The sequence below is a fragment of the Rhamphochromis longiceps genome, linkage group LG7 (assembly GCF_057381845.1).
Source record: "Rhamphochromis longiceps isolate RC_006_pf linkage group LG7, R_longiceps_female_GT1.1, whole genome shotgun sequence".
NCBI classification, from domain to species: domain Eukaryota; kingdom Metazoa; phylum Chordata; class Actinopteri; order Cichliformes; family Cichlidae; genus Rhamphochromis; species Rhamphochromis longiceps.
In genome coordinates this window covers 1,730,224-1,756,781 of record NC_140563.1, presented here as the reverse complement: position 1 = coordinate 1,756,781, position 26,558 = coordinate 1,730,224, and the positions used below count along the sequence as shown (strand labels likewise).

Sequence of the window (26,558 nt, the reverse complement as noted above, 5' to 3'; positions counted from 1 at the left end):
ATGCTTTATGCGTTGCCGCCTAAAACTAAATTAATAAATGCACCACTCCCTGTGCCATTTGCTGGTTGTGACCATTTTGGTCTCTCTGAACTTTCGCTTTTAAAGTTAACAGAGTCCAAAGTTTCCTTCGCATTCATGAATGATTGAAAATTGAAACTAAAGGTACCGTGTGAACAAACCTCTGGCCATTTCAACATTGCGACACTGTCCCTCTCACTCAGTCAGTGCATTCAGTGGATTAAAATATCTCAATATTTGTGAATGTTGTTGCGTGTTTGGCTCAGTCATTCAAAAACCACGGCTTGGTGATAAAAGAAACTTTTATCACAATGCAACGTCTTAGAGCTTTTATTCTCAAAGGACTTCAAATGAATGACGATAAAGTGAGCTGATAGATGAAACGACTCTGTTGGACACTAGCTTCAGATTGCATTATGAGAACAAATACAGTCATTTTTATGTGCATGCATGACTGTATCTGCAAGCATGTGTGACCATTCATATCACTCTGCCCTTTATATCAGTGAGGTTCTCTATGATAGGCTTATTTTGTGGAATGAGCACTGAGCTTGTTCCCAAAAGGGACCGAGCCCCAGGTGTTTCAGACGCCGTGGCGCTCTCTCGCTCTTATTTGCGTACACAGATGTTAAAGCTTCCACCTTTCTGTAAAATCCCCCCAGGCGTCATTCTCAACCATATAATGAAACATTTTGTTTAAAGGGATGGTTTTGTTTGTTTATTTGTTTTTTTGTGTGTGTTTGAATTTTTTCCTTTGCATAGTTTAGATTTAAATAATGTTGCCTGAGTAACAGATCTGTGGCTGATGGAGCTTATGGAGGAGCCATAGGAGCATGCCCACCGGTCGCTGTGGACAGTTGATGAAACCACCTGGCGTCCACATCTCTCCCATCACATCTTCTTCAGACATCTGGCTTTATAACGCTGTACTGTTGATGCAACGGACACAAATATTTCAGATGCCAAAAGGTCATCAAGCTCATTCATGCACTTAGAACAGGGGTGGGCAATTCCAGGCCTCAAGGGCCGGTGTCCTGCAGGTTTTAGATCTCACCTTGGGTCAACACACCTGAATCACATGATTAGTTTGTTACCAGGCCTCTGGAGAACTGCAGGAGCTAATTTAGCCATTTAAATCAGCTGTGTTGGTTCAAGGACACATCTAAAAGCTGCAGGGACACCGGCCCTCGAGGCCTGGAGTTGCCCACCCCTGACTTAGAAGGAACTCCTACAAGTTGAATTGATGCATTTTTTTTCTCACATTTCACATGAAAAACGTTTTGCATAACAGAAAGAGAAACAAGATAGCAGTAATTCAGGCAGCACACAAATACGTGAGTGGTAAACGGTAGTGGCGATAACAGACGGACAGTGACGGGGAAGTGACAGAGAGGGGGAGACGGGCCTAATGATGGATGGACAGATAGAGAGAGGGGAGAAGAAGAAGAAGGGCTGTGATAAGGACAAAGACATCAGTCACGTTTAGGGGTTTTTCCCTCCTCCCCCTATGTGAGTGGACCTTGATCCAAGCCACACAGACTCTACTGTGTCATGGTGTGTGTGGCCCTGTGTCCGTGTGCAAGTGGTGGCTGAACAAATCATGACTCAGCAGAAAGCGAGCAGCATAGAATAGAACAGATTATAGAGCGTAAAAGTAGGTTTCTGTGACTTCACAGTTGCCACAATTTCAGACACAACAGATCCAAGTCAAGCAGCAATCTCAGGGCCTGAAACATAAGAGCATTTAGCAATTTTGTGTGTATATAAGTTTTTTTTCCTGTGTCTTCTTAAAGAAAGTCAGGTTAAAATGTCTAATTTAACAGCAGACGTAATAACCTGCTTTTAGAAAAACAACTGCTGGATACATTTTAACATAATTGTAACCATAGTCAGCAGCATTTTTTTATGTAATGGTTTGACAGCTGGTGTGTGGTTATCTTGCAAAAACACTTAAAAATAAGTGGCTGATATCACAATGGACACAGCAATCTTTTATATTCAGACGACTTTTTACAGAGCATGAGTTTGTTCCTTTGCTCTATTTTAAAATATAATGGTTGATATTATACAACCTTTATTAACTTTATGCGAAAATCATCTTACAGTTTATTTCGATGCTTGTTTATCACTCCGTTTTACAGAACTGTGAGCTTGTGTGACTATTACACAACCACGGCTGGTAGTTACAACACACATGCTAATGTATGCTAATATCTAACAAAGTCAAAAAGCCAGCTCACTCTTTTATTTTTGATTCCGGCGCCCGAGCAACTAAACCACGGTGTTTATTGTGTTGAGTAGAGATGTGCTTTATTTCCTAATTTATTATGAATTCTTTTTTTCTAAAGAATGTGGAATATGTTCATAGTTTGACTTTCATTTTTAGTAAATATCGTGAACTGAGAAAAAGAATCGCATTATAAAAGAAATGAGAACGATAATGAAAGATCTCTTAAACCACCTCAGGGATGCGTAACGTTATTAACAATCAGCAAAAATATTCCAAACAGGCTCAGCAGGTACCTGAAGCTGCAAATAAAATAAGACTTTAAATCACCTGTCACATTTGGGACGTGTAATGGGCTTATTGATGCTTTGATGCTGTTTGGTACTGTTAGGTGATCAGATGATCTTAGCAATGTGTGCTAGTAGGTCAGCAGAGGTGGTCTTTAACAAATAAGCAAGTCATCTTTATAGTGTGATTGAGCATGCGGTGTACTTGCATGTGTACGCTGTCCTCTGTGTGTGTCTGTGTGTGTGCATTAAACACTTGCACTTGCAGTTCCTGTTTGGGGAGGTCCGCTGGTTCTGGCAAACAGTGTCTGGTCTTATCTCTTGTGTTTTATGTTTCTAGCAAGCTGAGGGCACAAGCAGCCCTTTGTGGCCAAGAGGTGGCTGGTCTCACTCCAGACCAAGCATGCAGCTGTTCACCACTGTTGGTCATATCCATGTGTGTGTGGGGATACATGTATGTGTGCCCACATGCATTTTTATAAGGATCTTTGAGTATGTGTACATTTCTCTGTGCAGGTCTTTAATGGAGATGACTTCTTTCATGTCATTTAGGTTATTTGGACATGTCACAGTCACGTGTTTGTCATTTCTCCTGGGGTGCGTTCATTAAGATAGAAAATTGGAAATTGACTCCAGTGTTTCTAATCCTCTCTCCCTCTCCTTTGATTAACTGAAGGCTGGTGACGCTCTCATTTCCTGTTCAATAACACATCGGGTTTTATGAATAAAACAGATTAAGAACTCTGAAGAAATGCATTTGGCAAATCCATCACAAATCTTTATGTTGTGTTAATTTCTTAAAAATACTGTCATATGTGTAAATGTGTGAAACACTTTTTAAAAGTTTCTATAAACGCAGAAGAAAGACTTCTATGAACAGCTGAAAGCAACAAACTAAGTAACCCAAACCTCAGATGAGATGATCCCACTCTGATCCACGAGGCATCGGTTTTGTCAAAACCACTGATGCGGCTTATTTATGCACAAGGCGTGCTTTGTCATCACTCAATAATGTATTACAGCTCAACATTTTTCAGCAAGCAGGTGCATATTTTGGAACCCAAACCGTGATATTTTACCTCGGTAGTCATTAATCGTTAAACTGAAGCAGTCAGTGAAAGTGGAAGTTCAAAAGCAACTGAAAAACAAAACAGCTCACCATGTGGGGGGAAAATAAAGAACAGGGTCTCCTGGCTGATGCCCTTGAGTTTGTGCCATCACCTCTACCTGCCCGTGGCTGATGTTGCAGCGGTTGGTGTGTGGCAGTACCAATAACAAAGGAAAACATTTGCATAGTGGAGAGATACAGGAGGAAGCCTTATAGTACACACTGGGAGAGGGGGTTGATTGTTACTGTTGAGTCTCATCCATTTCACCTGTCTCACACTGTGTTTTCATCACAGTACCCATAAAGCCGTGTTTTGAAAACACTGTTTTCTATCTTGTGCACTCAAATAAAACCTGGTGCTTAGATTAAGTTTGTGTAACTAACTTTGACTGACAGGGCGCCAATCTGCCACAGGCCAAACTTTGACTGTGGCGGATTTTCTTAGGAACAACTTTTCTGCCTCCACCTGATTATTTTAGGCAGAGTGAGGCGTCTCTGCAACCAGTTAGCTCTGTGCACAACATCTCCTCCTGCGTGAGCAACAGTTTTACATATGACTTCCATTCAATTCACTTTATTTATGTCACATCATATAACAACAGCTGCCTCAAGACACTTTAATATTATAAGGTGAAAACCAAACAATAACAGGGAGACATTCCCAAGAAGCAGACAAGCCCCTATGAGCAAGCACTTGGTGACAGTGGGAAGGAAAAACTCTTTTAACAGGAAGAAACCTCCAGCAGAACCAGGCTCAGGGAGGGGCGGGGCCATCTGCTGCGACCGGTTGGGGTCCACGTGTGCACCGGGTGCATTTAGCTGATTCTTGAAGAATAGATAGGTTCTTCTCTACCTAGTTCTATGGACCTAATGTAATCTTAACTGGACCCATAGCTGGACTATATCAGGATTAATTAAGTGAACAATAGTATAGGTAAGATGCAAGTGTGCATAAACTGACCTGGCCAAAGAGGATTTATTTCAGACGCACACATATATAAGAAGATGTTACATGTCTGCACAGTTCTGTCGATCCTGCACACTTGTGTAATAATAGGGACGTATACTAAATTCATGCTTGCAGTTCTTACACTCAGAGTGTGATAGCTATCACAAAAACAACTATAATAACCTGGAAAAAACATTTTCTCAATCATAACATTATTAGCTTGATGTTCATGATTATGAATAATTTCCGGACCAAATAATAAAGTTTTTTGCTAATTTTGGTTACGATAATGTTTGGTAACAGTCCGGCTTGAAACAGTTTCTGGACGGTTTAATTTTTTGTTTTATGTATTTTAAAAAGGGCAGCACGTTGACGCGGTGATTAGCACTGTTGCCTCACAGAGACTCTGTGTCTCTGTGCTCACCCTGCATCAGGCTGTGACCTGTCCAGGGTGGACCCCGCCTCTCCACTCATGGTTGCTAGGATAGGTTCCAGCCTCCCTGATAAGGATAAGCAGAGGGGAATGGATGGATGGGTTGATTTAAAAAGATTTATTCCATCACTTGCATTAGAGTAAATTCTAACAATTAATATTATTGTTGTTGTACCCAGAGAAAACCGACACGAGCACCGGGTAAACATGCAAAAGCCTCGGCCGTTCGGCGGATCGAAACCCAAGACTTACTTTGGCCGATGGCGCTAACCACTGTGCCTCCCATCCGTGTGCTTTTGCAAGCAGTCTTGTCAAAAGATGAACAAAGTAGATAAAGCAGGTTTCTTCTACATAAAGCACAATATAATGCTTCATCAAATTCATAAAACAGCCAACCGAGTCAAAGCTTCCCTTTCTGTCTCAACATGAAAAACAGGAGAGGAATCTGTGGTTTTGTCCTGTTACCTGAATGCACCTCTTACAAACTGCCTCCTTTCTCTCCTTCTCTTATCTTTCCTTTCTCCTCTGTAATCTCTTATGTTCTCTTAATGTTTATTCAATCTTTGATGAGCTGGATCATCTCTATCAGCACTGTAATTGTGTGTTTTCACTTATTTATGCTTCTCTGCGTCCTCACCTCTGTGCAGAAACATCTGTTTAGTCATGCTAGTGAACGGCAAATAGAGAGGCTGAATTCCTAACGGAGTCCCGAATGAACCGTTTCACAAAGGGGATTGGGGAAGACACTGAAGTCTGCCAATCAACTGAGTTTGTTCCTCCAATTAACCTGAGGTTGAAAAGATAGGTGAACCTCCCTGAACAAACGTGGGCTGAAAGTTGCTCTCGGTCTTTACTTGGGTGGCTACGCAATGTGCTGTTTACTCAGGCTTTGGTCTGACTCACAAATCAAAGTGTGTGTCAGAATAGAGAGATTAGAGAATCAGAATAGGTCTGGGATTTTACCTGCACCACTTGCATCTTTGTTGTCAACCACCTGGATGAACTGTTAGCATTGTGTGAGACACGCACATGCACAAATAGGTACGCGGACAAAAGAGTAACTTTCTAATACCCTGATAAAGTGCAGCTGTTTTTATCTCCTCCTTCAGAAAAGAGGCCCTGCGAGGGCTGTTTGAATAGAACTAACGAGTGAATGAGCATTGTTCAGAGTGGGAGATTCCCCTTTCCACACTGAAGCATTCGGTTGCTCTCAGTGTGGCCTGTCCCAGCAGCTGCTGTCATTTCAGGACATGGTGCAGAGCGTTTTCAGCGCACACTGGCATGGACCTATAGGGAAGAACACAGAGGAGAAAGCGCGGTGACATGATGACAGACTTTCAAAGCTTCTGCTCAGAGCTGCACGATTTGTTATTCGACAAGGTTAATAAATAATATCAGATGCCATCAGAGTTACAGAAAAGAGGCAGTCGAGTCGGGTTCAGCTGAATAGTTTCCTGCTGTCGTTGTCTTACATTTGTTTAACAGGAAGTGAGTAACTGATGTGCCCGGCTGGGAGCTCGGGTTTCAGAGACAGGACTGGATAAGGGAAGATTGAGGGATCTAATTGAAACCTGGCTCCTTTTCACCTGCTTTGTTTTCCCAGTGCGTTCATTCTGTTTGAAAAAAGAAAATATGTGTTGTGACAACTTCGCGTTTCACTGGCTTCTATCATCCTCTCCCACTCCTTGCGGTTTCCCCTCCAGGTGAATTCAACCTCGTCTGGCTATTAAATGAAGCCCTCCGGGACCTCGGGAGGGAGGGAGGAGTGGGGCATTACCTTTCGGAAGTGAAGCTAGCTCTCTGACCCGCCGTGGTGAAAGGCCCTCGGGCTTCGCTGCATCACGCACATAATATTATTTATTAACCTTGTCGAATAACAAGATAAAATAAGATAAGATAAGATAACCTTTATTAGTCCCACACGTGGGAAATTTGAAATGATCTCTGTGGGCAAAGCAGGAGATTACACCTGATAGGAAGGAGACTTAGCATAAAGTCAATTGGCTCCTTTGCGGAATAATCCGCTTTTCTCATCCAAGGCATTGCGATGAGTGATAAGGCCTGGAAAAAAGAGTAGCAGAGTGACTATTAACCCGCCCTGAGTGCTCGCTTTACATCGGTTTTATGCTGCGCTGTGATTTTGTCATAAGAAATCACAGTCAGTTAAACTGTAACGATAACTCTGTTAAACGCGACGCTGGAAAGTGTGCGTCAGTGTATTTTATGACTGTTAGTAACAGGAATTTCCAATCTGGTCAAACCGTTCAGAATCTGCATAATCCCTGCACACTGTACAAATGTGAGATCTCTGACATGTCATTGAGCATACTTATCGTATCCTCTAGGACTGGGATCCTACCAGTGAGGTGCATATCAGGGGGAAGCCTCGGGAGATGACTGCAGGTAAGAGGAAACTACCTTATTTCAATGAGCTGCTGATTTCTGTGAGCAACTACTCATCTGTGCCCTTTTTTACGTTTCAGCTCGCTCGATCTCAGGCAAAACTAAGCCTGACTGATTCAGTTTTAAATGACTCATTGGCTGTGTATGAACAGTCATCGTGTGCCCGACGGCACGTTTGCGCCTTGATGTTTTGGAGATGCTTTTAAAAGAAAAGGTCTTTTTCTCACTGCGTAGATGGTCTCGGCGGACGGCCCTTCTATCCCCAGATGCCACCGTCTCTGTGAACAATAGATCATAGCAATGCTGGGCTTGTAGCTTTGTTTTGATTGAAACCAGTCTTGCTGGTCTCCTGCTGGAGCTTCTCTGCTGCTCTTGCTTGTAGTTTTCTTCTGTCAGAGATGTTTCTGAAAAAGTGATATATGAGGGAGGAGTGGAACTTTTTATTCATAACGCTCTCTCACTATAGACGTGAAACTTAATTTGTGCCTTTGCAGCAGGGATTACGCTCACTGCAGTCGTGCACTTTGCCTTCGCTTTTGATTAGCTAATTGACTAATGTGTTGGTCGGGTGTATTTCGATGGTATTAACTGAGCTGCGTCTATCGTAAGACGCTCTGCGAGTGTGTAATTCCCTGAAAGAGAAGCAGCTTTCAGTCAGGTAAAGGTCAGCAGAGAATCTATTATTGACCCTGTTACTGTCATTTTCAGTATCACAATGATATGATACTACTGTGTCTTTCTCTGCCATCGAAACCACATAAGCTTGGATTCCTGTAAATGTTAGCTTTAGGTGCTTTCTCTACCTCTGTCATTTTTCACACAATGACTGATTTGCTTTTTAATTTGCTAATTTAAAAAAGTATTTTCAGCAAAAAGATAGACATGAGATGCTCTTGTATCAACAGTGAGGTACTCATAGGTGTACTGTAAAATTATATTGCCATGGTAACGTGTCATCTCACCATTTTTTAAGCCCTTTTTTCACTTTCTGGTTGAATAAATAAATAATAACATACATAATACAAATATTATTTTATACATTTATTTATTTATTCTTTTTAAATTGAAGGAGTATGCGCTAATCGGTATCTGCGAGTACCATCTCTCTGAGGAAGCAGCAGGTGGAGATGCCCTCGCTAACCTCAGCTGTGGCTTCTGTCATCTGCACCGACTAAAGACAAACTAATTAGAAACCAAGATGACAGAACATTACTGTTCAAAACATATAAACAGGTGACTCGACACTTTTGACACATGGTTTGCCGCTCAGCAACAGAAACAGAACACTTGTGTTCTGTTAGGATTAGCGCTGTGCAGCTGCCTGCTCTCCTCACAGCTGAGCAAACCTGAAACTATATGGAAAGAAAAGGGGCGGAGTCAGCGCACTGCTCTGCACAAGTTTATTTCCTTAGTCCCACCACAGACAGAGATTCTGTCACAGTCTGGCGAGGGCAGACTGTATGAATTGAAAAAAGGACCCAAAATGCAGACTCCAAGGAACAAAACTTGAATGTTAACAAAAAGCGAGCCGTTTAATATGGCTGGTAAAAAAAAGGTACAAACAAAGGGCAAGGCAACCTGAAGCAAAATTAACACAAACCTAAACTGGGAAATCTAAACAAACAATAAGAAAAACCTAGACAAGGAACTTGGAAGCATGGGAAACATGGCGTGGACAACAGACGACCTGACATCACACACTGAAAACAGAGGACTTAAATACACAGGAGGTGATTAGGGGAAGTGGGAATACATGGAGGAACAGCTGACTGACATGAGCCTAATGACAGGACAAGGGAAGTGAAACTAAATACAATGAACAAAGAACACACGACTCCTTCAAAATAAAACAGGAAACATGAGACAGACATGATAATACAAACTTGATAACATAAGACACGCAGCATGAAACACGATGGGTGAGGGAAACTAAATACAGGGGAAGAAAACACAAGGAGTCTAATAACCAAATGAACTTAGATAACCTAATGAACAAAATAAACTCAAACTTAAAACGCTGGGTCAAAAGACCCAGGATCATGACAGATTCACATGGACTGTACTTATTGCCATTCATAACGTCACAAATAAAAAAGAATATTCATAACCATCCCACATGTGTCCTTATGTACAGCTGCTTTTAACACTACTGATATTTCTTTGGATGCTTTCTCATTAAAAGGTAATAATATAATATGTAAAAGGTATTTAGATTTCATTGATTGAAGTAAAAATATTTATGGTGTGTTTATACATAAATCTATAAATCTATTTTATACTCATTTTGAATTTAATGGGAAAAAAGCTCATTGCAAATGAAAAATAAGAAATGCTTAAAAAAATTTTAAAAACTGTATATTTATTTTGAAACACTTTAGATTTTTTTCCTCATTGCTTTTGTATTTGTGTCTGTGAAGGTTCTCAGTCATCCAGGTCATCGTAGTCTAAGGCGCTTGGAAAGAAAAGCGTCTGGACTTAAAGAAGTACAGACGCTTTTCTTTCCAAGCGCCTTAGACTTTTGTATTTGTGAGGAAAGCCTCCTGTTATCACATTCCAGCGCTCACATAAAGATATTCTTCATCTTTGCTGTGCGGCGCTAAAACGAGCTGCATCAGCGTCACAGTCGCACATTCGATACATTGTGTAGGTTTTGGAGTTACGGAGCATGTTGTTACTTTTTATTCACTCAAAAATGTAAGTTATCCCAGCACTGATAGTATTGTGCTGATATTATTTAATTTATTTATTATTTGTTTGTTTATGTGAAATTCTGTATCTGTGAACAGGACTCGGTGTGTTTGTTCAGATTTAGATGTGCTGGTGACTTTTTGTCTTGGAAGTACTGACCTGGAAACACTCATTCACAGGCCTGTTTTGAGAATGTGAGCTTTATATGATTTTCAAAAGTCAAACAATAAAGATGTTCTGTATTGGGAGAAACATAATCATCAAACTGAGCTCAACAAATGTGACCTAACAATTAGCAAAGAGGAAGCGAGAGCATATCTTCGCCGATCAGATGAAATTTACATAGTGTTAAACATAGACGCTAACACGAGAGCAAACTACAAAAACAACTGCAGCACAGTTTTCTGGTTTAAAAACATCCACACATACAATACTAACTGAGTGCAAAACATATTTCAACAGTCCTGATGTGGATTTGCTCGTGCATCGCTTATTTCTAATCTCCACAAAGAAAGAAAGACAAACATCTTGAAATACATTATAGATGCTTTGTGTGGTGGTGAGGCAGCTGTCACACTTTACAACAAGCATTTTAGTGTGTCATCGACGTCACTCGCCCTTTGAAACCTGAAGTGTAGCCATGATTTGACTCTGATAAAGCTGCTCTTACAATGATAATTTCATATCTCACACTTTCACTTAGTTTTGAGATCAAGTTTCCCCCATCTGCTTATTAAGAAGGTTTTACTGGACATTTGAGACGCATTTATATTATAGCAGGTGAACAAGAGTCTGATAAGTAGATTAAATTCACTTTAATGCGTAGTGTTGTGGAAAGGAGTAGAACAAAGAGATAGGAAGTAAAGAAAATCGTACCTATTCTTACATCTACAAAGGAGTTAACAGGATTAATACCACAGATTTGCTCAACGTAATCGCTGAGAAATATCGCAGAATCTTTTGTTTTATCTGATGCAAAATGAAGAAGAGAACTTTTGCTTTTATATGTGTCCAGATCTTCATAAGGTTTGAGAAAGAAATCTTTTAAGAGAGCATTGCTAACTTAGTGAATGTTGGCATCCTGCCTTTGCCACTAGAGGACCTTGTCCAGTAAACACAAAGTTAGGTTCAGGCGTTTAAACAAATGATTTGTTGCCAATTTCCTGTTGGTATAATATCAACACACAATTTGTGTTTGGAGAGATCAACAGCGCTTTCAATAGATAAAATGATCCCCGGAGATCAGGCCACATTTTTGGGAAGTGGAGGCTTTAATGGTGACTGTCGGTGCTGCTGTGGATCAAACTGCCTCTCCAATGCCACAGAAATAGCTCTTGTGTGGGCCCTTTCAAAATTTTAGAATAATAACCCTTGTCACCCAAAAGGGAAAAGGCAAGGTCTCTCCTTCCCAGAGATTATGGTGGGAAGAATCGATGACTTCCTCCATCTTTCTCCCCCAGGGGACGTGGGGACAAAGTCTCACTGGTATTAATAGCAGCCCTCTGATAAGCCGGCCAGTGGTCTGCGTCGTGGTGTCACAGCCTTTCGTCTTATTGTTGTGAGAACCTCTTGTTATAGTATCAGAGAGCCCTTATAAAATATACATTTCCTCCACTTCCTGTTTTTGTACTGTACATCACAGTGTCTTTGCAGTACAACAGAAGACACTAGTGTCCCATCAGTAGGCAGTGTGTCTGATAGCTGCTGCTTCAGCTCTGTCCTGGTCACGATGGTGCTTGCTGCCTTGGGTTGTGTTGCTGCTGGATAGTTATGTTGTAAAGGACTGGGAGCAAAGGTTGAGATGCCTCTGCTATTGAGCAGGCTGTAGGTTCGGCTCAAGGACAGCCAAGCCTGTAACCCTGACTCGCTGGCACAAAAGAGGCTATAAATGTTGCTTTGCAATCATCTCTTTGTTTCTGAAAGGACGTGAATCATGTAATGCTTCACTTTGTACAGTCAACTGGGAGACAGTTGTTTAACAGCAGTTTTTTACACTAATGGAACAATGAATGTAATTATAAACAGTGTGGTTATACTGTGAAGTGTTTTGTGCCCATTGAATGGATAACTTTTTTTTCAGCTCTCAGTCTGATAGCCTCAATGCCCCAAATGGGTTCTGTGAAAGGAGAGCATGGGAAAAATAGCTGCCGTTGTGGAAAATGCTGGGAAAAGTTTTAGTTCTCATTGGTAGCAGTGCAGGGCATTGTGGGATGTGAGAGCTGAGAAAGACCGTTTTGCCCCCTGTGAGAAGAAGAAAACATGCAAAGATGGACACAGAAATCCCAGCGAGTCGTCCAGACTGAGCAGAAGCGCCTCGCTGCTTTGAATGCTGGTTCTCTTCAGTCAGAGGTGGGATGGTGAGGCGTGGGCGTCGGTGGGTAGGTGGGCTGGGTACCTGCTACTTGTTTCTCTGCCAGTTTTTTGTAAACCCCCTGACGTCAGCACAGACATTGGTGGCCTGCATACCGACATACCGGGCTGATGTTTGCCAGCCCATTAGCGAAGCCAAAGCGGCGGAGCCCACCCAGGACTGCCGACCCTCTCCTGCCCACCTTCTGCCTTCCCGCCCAGCCCTGGCTCTGGATCAGAGGCAGGCCACACGTCGGGGGACAAGGCTAATGATGGCCACAGCCATGCTATCTCTTTCAAGCCCCAACCCAAGAGTACAATTTTGGCTAATGCTATTTCCTGCAGATAAGATGCAAACAAGCTCCTTTTACTTCTTTTTCCTCACTAGAGGTTTGGGAGGTGAGGGGTGGGTGAGCAGTAGCAAAATAGTCCTCTTTCATTATCAGGTGCTTGGCTTTGGGCGACCTTTGCTGTAGATGACACGACCGCTGTCACATTACACTAATATGAAATACATGAAATACGTTTTGTGACCAGTTACCCGAATCAAACCATTTTGCTCTCCATCAGTCCCTAAATGCCTCAATCAAGACTGTGTAATGTGATTATTTTACTCATCCAAGACTTTCTAAATTGTTTCCAGCTTAAAACAAGATTGTTGGAGATATTCTTACAGTGTGGAACTCGCACAATGCTGCCGCTGTCTTTATTCTTCAGGCAGATAAGCTCCATAATGGCTAAAAGACATTCTTTGGCTTTTCACTGCTAAAGATCCCCAGATTTTATGCTCCGGTGCAGGTTATTGTGTTTTTCCCGCATAAAGACAATAAGCTATGAAGTTGGCAGTAATATTAGAAACACTTCAAAGGGAGTGTATTTTTTTTCGTTTGACGTAATCAGATTATCATCGATATTTTTCATAATAAATCAGACTGACAATATTTTGCTAAAGCAGCATAGACTGTATTTAAATAATGGACACAGCCAGGGTGATAGCACACACTGACTGTTAGTCGACTGTTCAACGACCCGACACTCACAGGGTAACCACACAGTGCTCAGACAGTTTTAAATGAAGCTTGAAACCAGCAACTGAAATCACAAACTCGTCAGATTTTTTTTGAGAAGTTTTTCTTTTGAGAAGTTTTTCTTATGAACTTCCAAACAGTTCGGATTATTTGTGCAACCACGGGGAGTCGCCCCCTGCTGATCGGTAGGTAAAATGAAAGTACTTCTGCGCTGGCCACGCCCCTTCCTTTAGATGTTTTATGGGACTCTGTGAACATGGAACCGGTGATCTTGACTTTTGCTGTGTTCTCGCCGCCTATCTCTGCAGTGTCATCAGAGGAGATGCGTGATGGCTCGCATGGTCTGAGCAGGGCGTACACATCACACACCACGTGCCCGCCTGATCCCAATCATTCATAAATCTGCTAGAGAGATTTGTATCCACAGTCTGCCTGCAGTCTCTCTTATCTCTGTCCCCGCCTCCCTCTGGCTATTAGGAAGGAATGAGATGTGACGGTATCTACACACTCGGCCCTGTGGGGACTCTTCTATTCAGCCCTACTCTTTTCCCGTTTCTTCCTCTTTTACATCAAACATGCTTTCAAGAGCACGTTCCAGCCATGTTCTTCTTAGCTCACTTCACCCTCTTTCTCTCTGCAGGATCTGCAGTTATTCGCCGTGTCCTTTGTCCAGGAAAAAGCAGTGAAATTTCCCCTCAGTCATTAAGCCCCGATTCAGCACTACAGTCAGTGTAGAGGCTGTAAGTTAACAGAATGTAAATAGAGCAGTGTTTTCACATTGCTTCACCGCTTATTTTTAGTAGCTGGACAAGAGCAGGCGAGGGTGTGCCTTTTCAAGCCCCGACTGTGAGTCTTATCAGCTGAATGCACCGAAGAAAGGATTGAAATTATAAATCAACAAAACAATAATGACTCAATACAGGAAGTGATGTGTTGATTTATGGTTGAAGTTTAACTGTAACTGGCAGACTGTGCTGAAGGAGCTTTTTTAAACATGGAGCAGGAGTGCTGTCAGATGTGCTGCACACGAACTCGACACGCCAAATATTTCTCCTGTAGCTTGAAACAAGCGTGCAACAAGTGACCGCTCAATTATTTATTTTATAAAGTAACAGACTTTATTACTGCACTTGTCTGTTAGGTGAAACCCAAGTGTATATATTTTTCAAGTGCAGCTGCCAGGCATTCCTTGATTACTGCTCCACATTTAGCTCTTAACTCGCCCTTCCTTCCAGGAATCTAACCGATTACGCCATCCTAGTGGACACAACACCTGTAGCAGTTGGTAAGCAGTGTGCTCGGTTGTGTGTTTCTGTGCATGGCAGTATTGATCCCAGCCACCCGCTGCTCACACCAGGAAAAGACTTTTCCAAAGCGTTCTCCAGTATGGACTTACTTCTCCCCTGCTCGCCAGCAACAAAGCCAAAAGCAGACGAGATCTGTTGCTGGCAGTTTTTAGCACTTCACTGGCAACTGCAAATTTTCTGCCACCGCTTTGACACTTAGATTTTCCTTTTGCAGAAATGGCTTGTGTCGTCTCGTAAATGTGGCTGCAGAAATGAGTTACTAAGCAAAATCTCCAGCTAAGGTGATGCTCTTGGCTGCACCAGCGACACGTAGAAGAACTGCTGTTTTCACGCAGCTTCTCTCGCACAAAAATGAACAGCACTCGAGGTTTTGTGTGCTCTTAAATGATGTCAAAATGATGACTCAGTTCACTTCCGTTGTGGTCTCACTCAGTGTCAGAAAGACTGAGTCACACACACACATATACACCCATCTTCTGTCCCCAGCAGGCCTGTGGCTCAGCTAGAATTATGTGCTGAATGTTTTGAATTGAGCCATCAATAAATACAACAAAACACTTTCCCTCTCTGTGATGATCTTGGTGCACACACACACACTTGTGCTCGGCCTTGTCCCTGTCCAAACAACCCTTCTATAGTGAGGGGCTCCAATGGAGTGGATCGACTCCAGCTAAGACACCCTTTCAGACTTCCTCCCTCCTTTTCTCAAAAAGCCCTCCCTCTCGTGGACCGCAGGGCCTTCCTTCCTTCCTTTATTATGACACACAGGCCTGGTGGCGTCGCAGGGAAGTCAGGATGGCCGGATGTGCCCTGATCAGACACGCAGACAGAAGGATGCCGCTGCTACTGTGGACCTCGGGTTTGGTTTTATGCCCAAGAACTGCAAGAGGAATGACATCGTTCCTGTTTTGATAGCTCAGCAGGAAGACTGACTCGAGTCAGCGAGGTGTGCGGGTCACCGTACGAACTACAGAACTATAGCCACGCCGGCGGGGGTATATTTAACCTCCCATTCCCATCTCGACCCCTGAATGTAATAAGACAATGAAAGTCTCACATAAGTCAGTGTTCAGTACAAGACGCAGGGCTAGAGCCTCACACAGAAAGCTATACGAGACGAGCTCGTGTCCGTGTGGTTTACGGCGCCTCTGTACCTTATTGTTTACCAAGACTCGTCTGTGACACACTTGCTAGAAACGCCTGTCTCGCAGGGAAGACGAAGCTTAGAGAAGACAGCGTCAGAACAATAATAATCATTTTTCTTTTGGTTTGTTTGTTTCTTGGAAAAGGTTACAGTAAGTAGCAGCTGCGCTCTGCTGCTGCTGTACAGTGCACGCCACCTCGGAGAAGTCGACCCCTCTGCACTCCATCCATCCACCCCATTGAACTGCCAGCCCTGGTAATCAATTCTGAGCCTTGTGCTGTCACTGAGGGCCTCTGCACACAGCAGCTGGCTGGAGGAAGACAAGCGCTCTTCCACAGTCTTTCCAAAGATCAGCTGCACCCAGCTGTCTAGCAGCAGCCCTGCTATTCAGAGCCCTGCCGCTGCTGCTGCTGATGAGGGAGGCCTCTTTCACTGCTGTCACCGGTGTCTGTTGACCGGAGTCCCCTTCAACATACTTTCTTTTTCAGTTCTTCCTTCCTAAATTTTCAACTGTATAGACACATCCGCCCCTTGAACTGCACAGCGTGCCTCATATGTCTGTCTGGGCTCAGCTCGCTTTCTGTCTTTCTCTTTATTTCTCCCAAAGTCATGTTGTCCATCTGTCTCCGCATTTACGGACTTTGAGTCCGCTGTTTTTATCTGGCTTTCTCTCTCCCTGTCGTGCACGCTGGGACCTTTAGATTAACTTTCCTTCTTTTTTGCTGTTGTAGCCTTTCTTTCAGTTACATCCATCCATGTCCCCTCTGTCCCTCTGTTTTGTGTTCCCCATTCCTCTTTCCCTTCTTTGTTGCTCGCCATGTTTCGGTTTCTCTACTCTTTTCTCTGCAGTTCTGTCCCCTTTTTGCTGCTCACTCTTATTTCCTCACAATTTCCATCTCATTCTTTGTTACTCTGCTGCAATCTAAACTATGCCCCCTTTTTCCAAATGTCACAATACTGTATCTTTTCTTCCCCCTTTTCTTTAGAGTAACTTCTTTTTCTGCCTCCCCCCTCCCCCACCCCTTTCTGCTGTATTTTTTTCACAGGTGTCTGTAAGGCGGGGATTTACATTTTCTCAGGACAGGCAGCCCATGGAGAGAGGCCTGCTGGCAGATCAAAGGCTCCGGCTGTAAAACGATCTGAAAGAGTCCAGCATTAGCATCCATCAGGGTACCTTGAAAGCTCCCTGATCAGCCGGGAGGGAAGCTGAGGGCCCCCCAAAGTGAAAGCCCAGTCTGGAGAGGGGTGATGGAGGGGTGGAGGGAGGCTGGAAAGAGGGTACACAGAGAAGGAAAGAAGTAAAATTCCCATAATAAACTACAAATGTTTTGATTTCTCTGTTGGATTTGACCCCCGTCTCATCCCTTTACTCGTCCTCTCCACTCTCCTTTTCTTTATAGCGTTTAGACTGAGAACGTCTCCATCTGTGCACAGAGGCCAGAGTTTACTACTGGTCCCTGATGTCTGTGCATAGTTATGACTGGTCTGGGTAGTGGACTGAAGGGTGAAAGAAGTGAGGGATAGTGTGTGGGAGAAAGCTAAACCTGCTCCAAAGTATCTCTTTATAGCAGCCAGTCGGCACTGTGGGAAATAACAGCAGCATAGAGGCAGTGTGCTGCACTTTTGTGGAATAAGCTTGTTCATAGTCTTGAAATGGATAGGTATCGAACATGTGTGATAGAGATGGAGATTAGACCTGCGTTCCTGCTGTGTCCCAGTGCGTCAGTGTTTGCATCTTTTTCAGTAACAAAAGTAAATCTGCATCCTTTGGATTAAAATTCCCCCAGGAAACAAGCTATAGTAGGGTCCAAAATGTGCATATTATGAATATACATTTAGTCAGTTTTAACATATGTCGTTCTAATAAATGTAGACTTTAAATGACCTGTACTGTTTGTAGTTGCAATCTACACAGTGATTTTGTTTTAAAGCTTTTATTTTGAAATACTGCACCTGCCACTATTGATATAGTTTCCAAAAATGGCTCTAAAAAGGCTCGTGTCTGGCCAATAAATTCCTCAATTTTGCCTGTCATGATACCATTCTTCATTTTGATGAAAAGGATTCAAGATTGAAGATTCTTTATTTGTCACGTGCGTAGTTATACAAGTACAACACGCAGTGAAATGTGACCTGATACGTAGCTCCTGATTCAACACACGGAGGATAGAAGCTCTCCGTGCTTACTCCTGAAGTCCACCACCAGCTCCTTGGTCTTGCCGACGTTCAGCTGGAGGTGGTTATCATGGCACCACGATGCCAGATTCTTCACTTCATCCATGTAGGCCGCCTCATCGTTGTTGAAGATGGCGCCCAACACCACTGTGTCGTCAGCAAACTATTGGAGCCATGGTCAAAGGAGCTTGCAAAGAAAAGCGTCTGGACTTCTTTAAGTTGCTTGAAGACGTTTCACCTCTCATCCGAGAAGCTTGGTACAGATATGTGGACGACACCTGGGTCAAAATCAAGACACAAGAAGTGGAATCCTTCACTGCGCACATTAACGCTGTGGATAAAAACATCAAGTTCACCAGGGAAGACACAAAGGACAACTGTTTGCCTTTCCTGGACTGCGCTGTGCACATTAAAGAGAACGGCAACCTCAACATCGAAGTTTACCGGAAGCCCACACACACGGACCAGTACCTCCTCTTTGACTCCCATCACCCTTTGGAACACAAACTTGGAGTAATCAGGACCCTACACCACCGGGCAGAACATGTTCCCTCTAAGCCTGAAGGAAAAAGAAGGAACACACACATGTAAAGGAAGCACTCAAAACGTGCGGCTATCCTAAATGGGCGTTCTTAAAGTCAGCAAAGAGGCACAGAAAAGAAGACCAGACACCAGCGAGGGAGGATAAGAAGGACAGACACAACAACATTGTCATCCCCTATGTAGCCGGTGTATCAGAGAAACTCAGGAGAGTTTTCTCCAAGCATGACATCCCAGTGTATTTCAGACCCAGCAACACGCTCAGACACAAACTGGTTCATCACAAAGACAAAACACAGACTTAACAATGTGGTGTATGCTGTACAGTGCAGCGAGGAATGCCCAGACCTCTACATTGGAGAGACCAAACAGCCACTTCACAAGCGCATGGCACAACACAGAAGAGCCACCTCCACAGGACAAGACTCAGCAGTCCATCTGCATCTAAAGGTCAAAGGTCACTCTTTCGAGGATGCCAATGTTCACATTTTGGACAGAGAGGACAGATGGTTTGAAAGAGGAGTGAAAGAAGCATCTATGTCCACTGTGAGCGACCATCTTTGAACAGAGGCGGGGTTTACGACACCAACTCTCTGCCATCTATAATCCAGTTTTGAGATCCCTTCCCAGACGCCTTAACGCCCACTCACATCCTGGGCCATCTGACCTCAGGAAATCACATGATAAGGTGGGGCCAGGTTTCACAATGAACACACCCGAAACTCTGGCTGATTGGGACCCACACCCAGTTTCCCACCTTGGCTCAGGCGATTAGAGGATCATCAGGGGGTCCTTTGTCCCTCTGTGGGGGGTTACTCCCACTAGGTTTATATCTGGGACTCTCCACCATTTGACCTTAGAACTGAAGAAGCTTCTCGGATGAGAGGTGAAACGTCTTCAAGCAACTTAAAGAAGTCCAGACGCTTTTCTTTGCAAGCTCCTTTGACTACGATGACCTGGATGACTGAGAACCTTCACAGACCTATTGGAGCCATGAGTGGCCACGCAGTCTGAGAGGCAGTAGAGCAGTGGCGAGAGGACACACCCCTGTGGTGCTCCTGTGTTGATGGTGATGCTGTTAGAGACGCATCTACCCACCCTCACCACCTGAGTACTGCCACCGAGGAAGTTCAACACCCATGCTTAGTGAACAGTCTGCAGGGCACTATTGTGTTGCCCTGTTTCTTGTCCGTGTGGCTGAGGGTGGTGTGCAGGACGTGGGCGATGGCATCCTCTAGCATCACAGCTTGGTCTGTGTCGCTACATATTGGCAAATGCCTGTTATATTCATCCTCAAAGCCTCAGCTACCAAGTCTTTCTTTGACAGGATGTTGCCCAGTTTGTTGCAGACTCCATATTAATGTGAAGTAAATGTGACTGTTGAGTCAGATCTTTGGTTAAAAGTCCACTTACCCACAAACCAGTCTACCTAGAGACTGCATGCCTAATAGAATCATTGGCATTTTAGCAGTGACTTGAACCCTTACTATGGCATACAGTTAAGTTGGAAGTTTTTCACAAATGAGTCATCTATGAATGAGTCAGAATTTATGGCAGTTGGTGTGTTACTAGCTTGTAGTGCCTACAGAAACATACTGGAGACCTGCACTGTGTTTGAGGAGTTCTTAAAGCTACCTTATTAAGAGATGTTCTTAATTTTCACGTAATGAAAAAAAAAACATGTAAATATATATATATATATATATATATATATATGCTTGCTTTTATCAACATGACTAGTTGTCACATCAGCGTGTATGTACACATCAAAATTCATGTAATGCATGCTTACTCTAAGAAAAAGCCCCACTCAAGCACGCACAATACTTCCCACGCAGAATCACCCAAACACACTCCCTGGTTGTGTGCCACAGTGTGCAGCTTGCTGACATGTGTGGAGCCTCCTGTGTGCGGGACCAGGGCTGCATGCCACTGTCTCAGCTCAGTAATGGATGTCCCGTTTGTTGCACACAGATATACAGAGAGACCGACAGACAGTGGCGGGACTCAGCTTGGCTGTCCTGTCCAACCAAGGATGAGTTCCTCTTCTGTTTAGGGAAAGGGATGTGATCTCATTCTTTAAAAATCCAACCTATGTCGCTTGCCACTCATGACTTAATCCGGCCTTCTCCTTTGTGCAAAGTGCTCTCCCGTTCTCCACTTCTCCTCTTACTTTCTCTTACTCTTTGGCTCTGCCTGTATACTTTCTGCCGCTCTGTTTATCAGTGTGTCTGTGTCTCACGTCTTCACTTTCTGTGCTATTGAGGAAAAAGGCCTTGTATTATGTGGGAGAGCAGCAAATTTAATAAAAAAGATTAGACAGTACTTTGCAACTTTTTGAGAACATCATTATTTCCATCATGTAAAATCATCAGAGTCATCAACACTGAATTAGTTCTGCAGCGTGGCACTGAGCCACACATACAGCGAGAGGCATAAAGTCCTCTCTGCAGAGAAAAGAAGGTCAAGGAGTTTTGCAGCGGCCTTCACAGAGCCCTCATCCCAATGTCATGGACTCAGTCCGGAATTACAAGAATTTCGCTGACAAAGCAAAATCTCAGATGCTTACAACAACTGTAGGGGCTTTAGCAAAGTTCAAATGCTACATACATGACAGACAAGCTCAACGCAAATTCAGTGGTCACGTTTGCCAGCAGTACTTTTAAGAGGAAATCCAAAAATGCTGAATGTCGTGAAAAATTTGGGCATTCCCCACATAGTCTTGTTCTTGGTATCACTATCAAGTGTAAAATTAGAAGGACAACAACACACGGAAAATAAGATGTGGTGCAGTGAATTATGCCGTGGAGTTTTGTCTGTGAGAAAGTGCTTCTAAACTCACGTTAAGCCCAAAATCAGTACTTTTTTAGGAGTGTGGAGTATTTGCATGGTGTTACACATCTGGTGAGAGGTGCACGCAGCACAGACGAGGACGCAACACAGTCTGTTTGCAAACCCCGCATTTTCCTTTCTTGCCTTTTCCATATTGCTGCCCACTGAAAATAAAAAGTTGAATGTAATCCTGTTACACATGAAGAAAGTTTCCAGCGAAAGAAATACGTTTTATTAGTTTATGTCAATTAAATCAATCATAAAAAGATATGTTTATGAGCACTGTGCTGACTGTTCGCCCGGTCCGTCAACGGATGCATTTGAAAAAGTCCCCTGCATGTTTTTTGGACAGCTGCTCACAAGAGAGGTGTCCAACCCAAATCTTTTGTGTTATTCTGAAAAACCATCGCGAGCATCTTCACTGCACAGACTCGCACGCCCCCCATCGTTGATTGGTCGGTAGTACTCAGAATCCAATCGTGTAATCTTCTGCCGCCTTCAAAAGTTTATCAAAGCCAGAGAGTCAAAGGATTGTTTAAAAATGAAGGAGGCAAATATAAAATAGCAGTGGCACCGTGCAGCCGTGACACTACTGGAAAGAATTCACTTGTCCTGTAAGAGATGAGTATTGTTGAGCGTGCAGGAGCACGTTTAGCCTTTCATCCTCTTTTCTGTATACGTCTTTTGTTTGGCACATGTAGATGCATGCTACATAGATGTTCAAACAAAGTGAACACCTCTGATCAAGCTTAACGACAGATTGTGCATCTGTTACTGTTTGTATGCGACATCGCTACATGTGGAACTGCAGCATGCTGGTCAAGCATTAGCTACGCTGTGCTCTCCACAGCAATATGGGCTCATCAGAGCAGCAGTGATCATAAGTCTAAACAAGAATGGGCGTTTTCCAGAAACCTGACTCAAGACGGTGGTTTGTAAAATCTGGACCGTTAAACTGCGCTAGGAAAGCTGTAAGCTTGACTGTGTTGTGTTTAAATGAAAATCTGGACTTTTAACCTTCTTGATCTTTCTTGTGTTTTTCATATTCTTAAATATGTAATGAGTGTCTGCCTGGGTACAAGTTACAGCCAAACACACAGACATATTCAGACGGCCAGGGTTTCATATACTGTAGTATAACTAAGCTCAGGAGCCAGTCCTGTTAACCTGCACGTGAGGTTTAGTTTATCTGACATTAGCAACACGTCATTAAGGTCTCCACATAATAATATTATTGCTCGATTGGAGTTCATGTGCTAAACTGCCCTGCCTGAGACATTATTAGACATAAAGCAGAATCTTCACATGTTATTACTGAACCTCTCATCGTTGCCAGCGAGGCCCCATCTCCTTGCAGCATGTTCTGAAACCCTCACTCCATGCTCTCTCCATTGTCACAGTTTGTCAGGACAGCTGTCTGCATGCAGCAAGTGACCGTGGCACCTCATAACTCAAACTGCACGGCGAAACGAGAACCCGGCGGCTGAACTGGCACGTTGGAAACGATTTGTTGTTTGTTTAGCAAACATCAAACCTCTTCCTGATAATTTGCCGTTTCTCTTTCATTTTCTTTACCTGCTTATTAGTTCCCTGAGGCCGACACAGGCTGTCGTCCAATGCACATGTTAAAGAAATGAAAACACAATGGGAGGAGCTTCACGGTCAATAAAGACATGGGGGTTCTTGGGAGGACAATAATGGGACTAAATGACCTTGTTCTCCACGTGGTCAAACCCTTACACTGACTAAGGTTGCTGTATACGAGCCCGGTGACGTGTTGGGTCAGGTGGGAGTTTTCGGTTTTTCTTCTGTAGAAATTCTTGAATGGTTTTGGCATTATGCTCTGGATTATTATCATGTTAGAATACGTCTCTTCTGCCAAGCTGCTGTCAGATGGTATTTGTGTATTTTCACAGGAATTCTTTGTCATCTCACTGATCTCTGAGTCACCTGCCTTTTATCATTGTCTTTAATGTGCCACAAACCACAGCACGGTCTGTGCTCTACGGTCAAGACTACCAAAGTTTTTCATTTAATCATTTTTGGGGGGTCTTTGATACGTTTTGTTGTTATTTGCTCTTTGTCGACATCTCTGGAGGTTGACATCTTGGTTTTTACAAAAACTTGAATTTCCGCTGAAGCGTTCCCATCTATCTGTACAGCTTGAGTCAGCAGGACCTCGTCCATGGTGTCACTGTGGGAGGATGCCCACTGTGGCTCTGATTAGTGGAAGTACAGTACATAGCACACCTGTTGATGGCTTCTGATGGTTGATTTCTACTCACCAATCTTCCTGTGTCTATTTTCGTCTTTGTGAAATTTCACAATCAAATTTTTTCAGTTGCTCTGGAATTAGTTTTTCGTCTGCAGCTGTGGTGCATACGTGTAGATTCAGACCCCTCATAAATACAAAAGTGAGAAAGTTCTGGTGCATCGAACAGTCACGTTTTCTAACTCGTGTGTCTTTAATTGCAGGTGTACTCACTTTTGTTGCAGTTTGATTAGTCCTGACCATTTTTTGTTTTTATTGTACACGGGAAGAAATTGTGTTGAAAAGTAATATATGCGTGCTATGATTCTTTACAAACAACATTTTTTGTGTATCTGTGAATCCTCAAAGATGACTTCATCTGCACTTGGTTATGTTTGTCCCCTTCAAAGGGTTTCTAGCAAATCCTTCCTTAACCTCACAGAGGGGTATTTGCTGAACAATATATTTACCATAATTGTCGGGCTATAAGCCGCTACTTTTTGCACCAGCTTTGAACCCTGCGGCTTTTAGTCAGGTGCGGCTTTTCTATGGATTGTCCATGATTTTTGTCATATCGTAAGACGATTTTTGTTTGTTCCGCTGTTGTACGGCACTACGTTGCCTGGCGGAAGGGCATGTGATCAGACACACAGTATCGGGGTTCAAGAGTGGTATGTTGGTCACATGTCCATCCGCCAGGCAACATAGTGCCGTACAAGTAGCACGAAAAACAAACTTCAAAGTAGCGCTACTCGTTCAGCGGGAGGCGTGGATGACGAGCGGCGATAAACTTGCGAAAAGCAAGTTATGCTCAACTCCACCGGTGGATTCTGACAGCGTGGAAAAGTGTGAAAACATCCACGATCACCAACGGATTTCGAAGGGCTGGACTGCTGCATGATGGAGAGGAGGACACCGCCACGGCCCTTCTGAGGGTGTTTGACTCCGACACTGACAATGAGGATTTCTTTGGTTTTGTAAGTGACAACGAAGGAGAGAAGCGGAGAGTGGATGACGAAGCCATCCTGAGCCTGTTCGTATCCGACACTGGAGGAGAGGACTTTGGTGGTTTTAGTGCGCAGGAAGAAGAGAAAGATGGTGAATGACTGACTTTTCTTCTTGTTAAAGCCGTGTCGCTGCACCTGAGCCTAAAAGGTAGTCCGAATCTATTGTTCTGGTGTGCTGTAGGCTACTGTTATGTACTACATGTGCAAATATGTACCCATAACTTGTTTTTCACAATATTAATAAAAGTGATGTCTCCAAACAGCCATCTCTTTCCTGACAATTCCCTTTGTGCATATTCTCTTACATATGATAAGTCAACATTGAAACACCTGCGGCTTTTGGTCAGGTGCGGCTAATGTATGTACAAAACAGGATTTTCCCCTGATTTTAGCTTGTCCGGCTAATATTCAGGTGCGCTCTGTAGTCCGGGAAATACGGTAAATAATTCAAGTCCAATACTTGTCGTACTTTTCAAGTTACTCATCAGCAAAGGTTCTTAAGTACATTGGCTTTGGGTTGCATTAGCTCCTCAGCCAAGCTTTGCTAAAAGTGGTTTCAAATAACCAAAAATCCTCCAAATCAACTGATATCTCTGATATGATGTTTTACAAACGTGTAGGAATAGAAAACAAGTCGTTGTGGTTTAATGTGAAGGTTGCCTGTGATCTGAAACTAAACACTTGATACTGATATCGAGTGTCCCATCAAACAGCTTGCTATGTGGGTCCCCCATAGGCACCAGGCTTCAAGGCACCCCTGCCCCAAACCCCCAAACCCATCAGCATCATAACCTAAAAATTACTGTAATTACTCAATGTGAATTTGTCATCCGTTTGTTTGCTAATAAAAACTGCAGTTCCCCAAGAATCGCAGTGAAAAGCTGTGTTTACACGACCTTCTGGGGTAAACGCGTTTAGGCTTTTAGTCGTCTGTGTTACTTTTCCGTGGGACATTTCCCGGTGACTTTTAGTATCAGTAGCGTAAACAGTGTTGACCACACACCGCGCCCTCATCGGCGCACACACATTCAGCTGAGGAATGTCTCTCACATCAATCTTATCAGTGTTTTGTCTGAAGGGCATCCGTAGAGAGCTTGGCGTTACGACTGATAGGATTTTTGGAATACACACCTCGCTCTTCCCTTACTCATCCCCCTCTCATCCTGTATCATTACCTCCTTCCATTTGGCACTCCCGCTTCCTTTTTCCCGTATTGTGTGTTCACGTTGTTCTTACCTGCGTTAGCATTGAAGCTCCTTCCTTAATTGAAGATGCTATAAAGATGTGCCTTTTCTTTTTACGTTGCTGCTGTTCAGCACTTCTTCCAAGGCTATACTGTTAAAACGTTTTAGACGAGACCTGGCTTTCCTCCGGTCAGAAATACCTCGTAGCCAGCGCTGTTACCTTGTTCCCAGGCCTACCTCCTGCAGCACCCTGACCCATAACAACAAACTGATTTATCCCTGATTGTTAGGCGGCCTCTGGAACTGCGTCTCGATTGGCTCCATATGAGAGGTCATCTATAACAATCATTTTCAGTGGCTCATTATTCCCAGGGCCAAACAACCCAAAGACCCAATTTCCTACCACACTGCTCATAAAAGTGACAGATGGTCAAAACCTGGAAAAGCTTTCCTATAATCGTTAGCCTGTCGAAATGCTAAATACAATGCTCTTTAGTGAGTGGAGGTTAGACTCCACTCACCCACTTCTTCCACCTTCACTAGCCTGTTCATTTTTTCCAAGTGAAGAATGTGAAGCAGGAGAACACAGTATGTTTATTAGCTTTGGGCCATATTTAACCCAGTTCAG

General features: G+C 43.4%; 1 long non-coding RNA gene across 1 annotated transcript in view; it reads left to right on the top strand.

Moving 5' to 3' along the window:
- The window catches only part of LOC146664481 (uncharacterized), a 120,948-nt gene extending 101,633 nt beyond the window's left edge, over positions 1-19,315 (top strand). The window contains exons 3-4 of the long non-coding RNA XR_014912477.1: positions 7,368-7,425; positions 16,988-19,315. This is a non-coding gene — a long non-coding RNA (uncharacterized LOC146664481). The remainder of the gene's footprint in view (positions 1-7,367; positions 7,426-16,987) is intronic.
- The last annotated feature ends 7,243 nt before the right edge of the window (positions 19,316-26,558 follow it).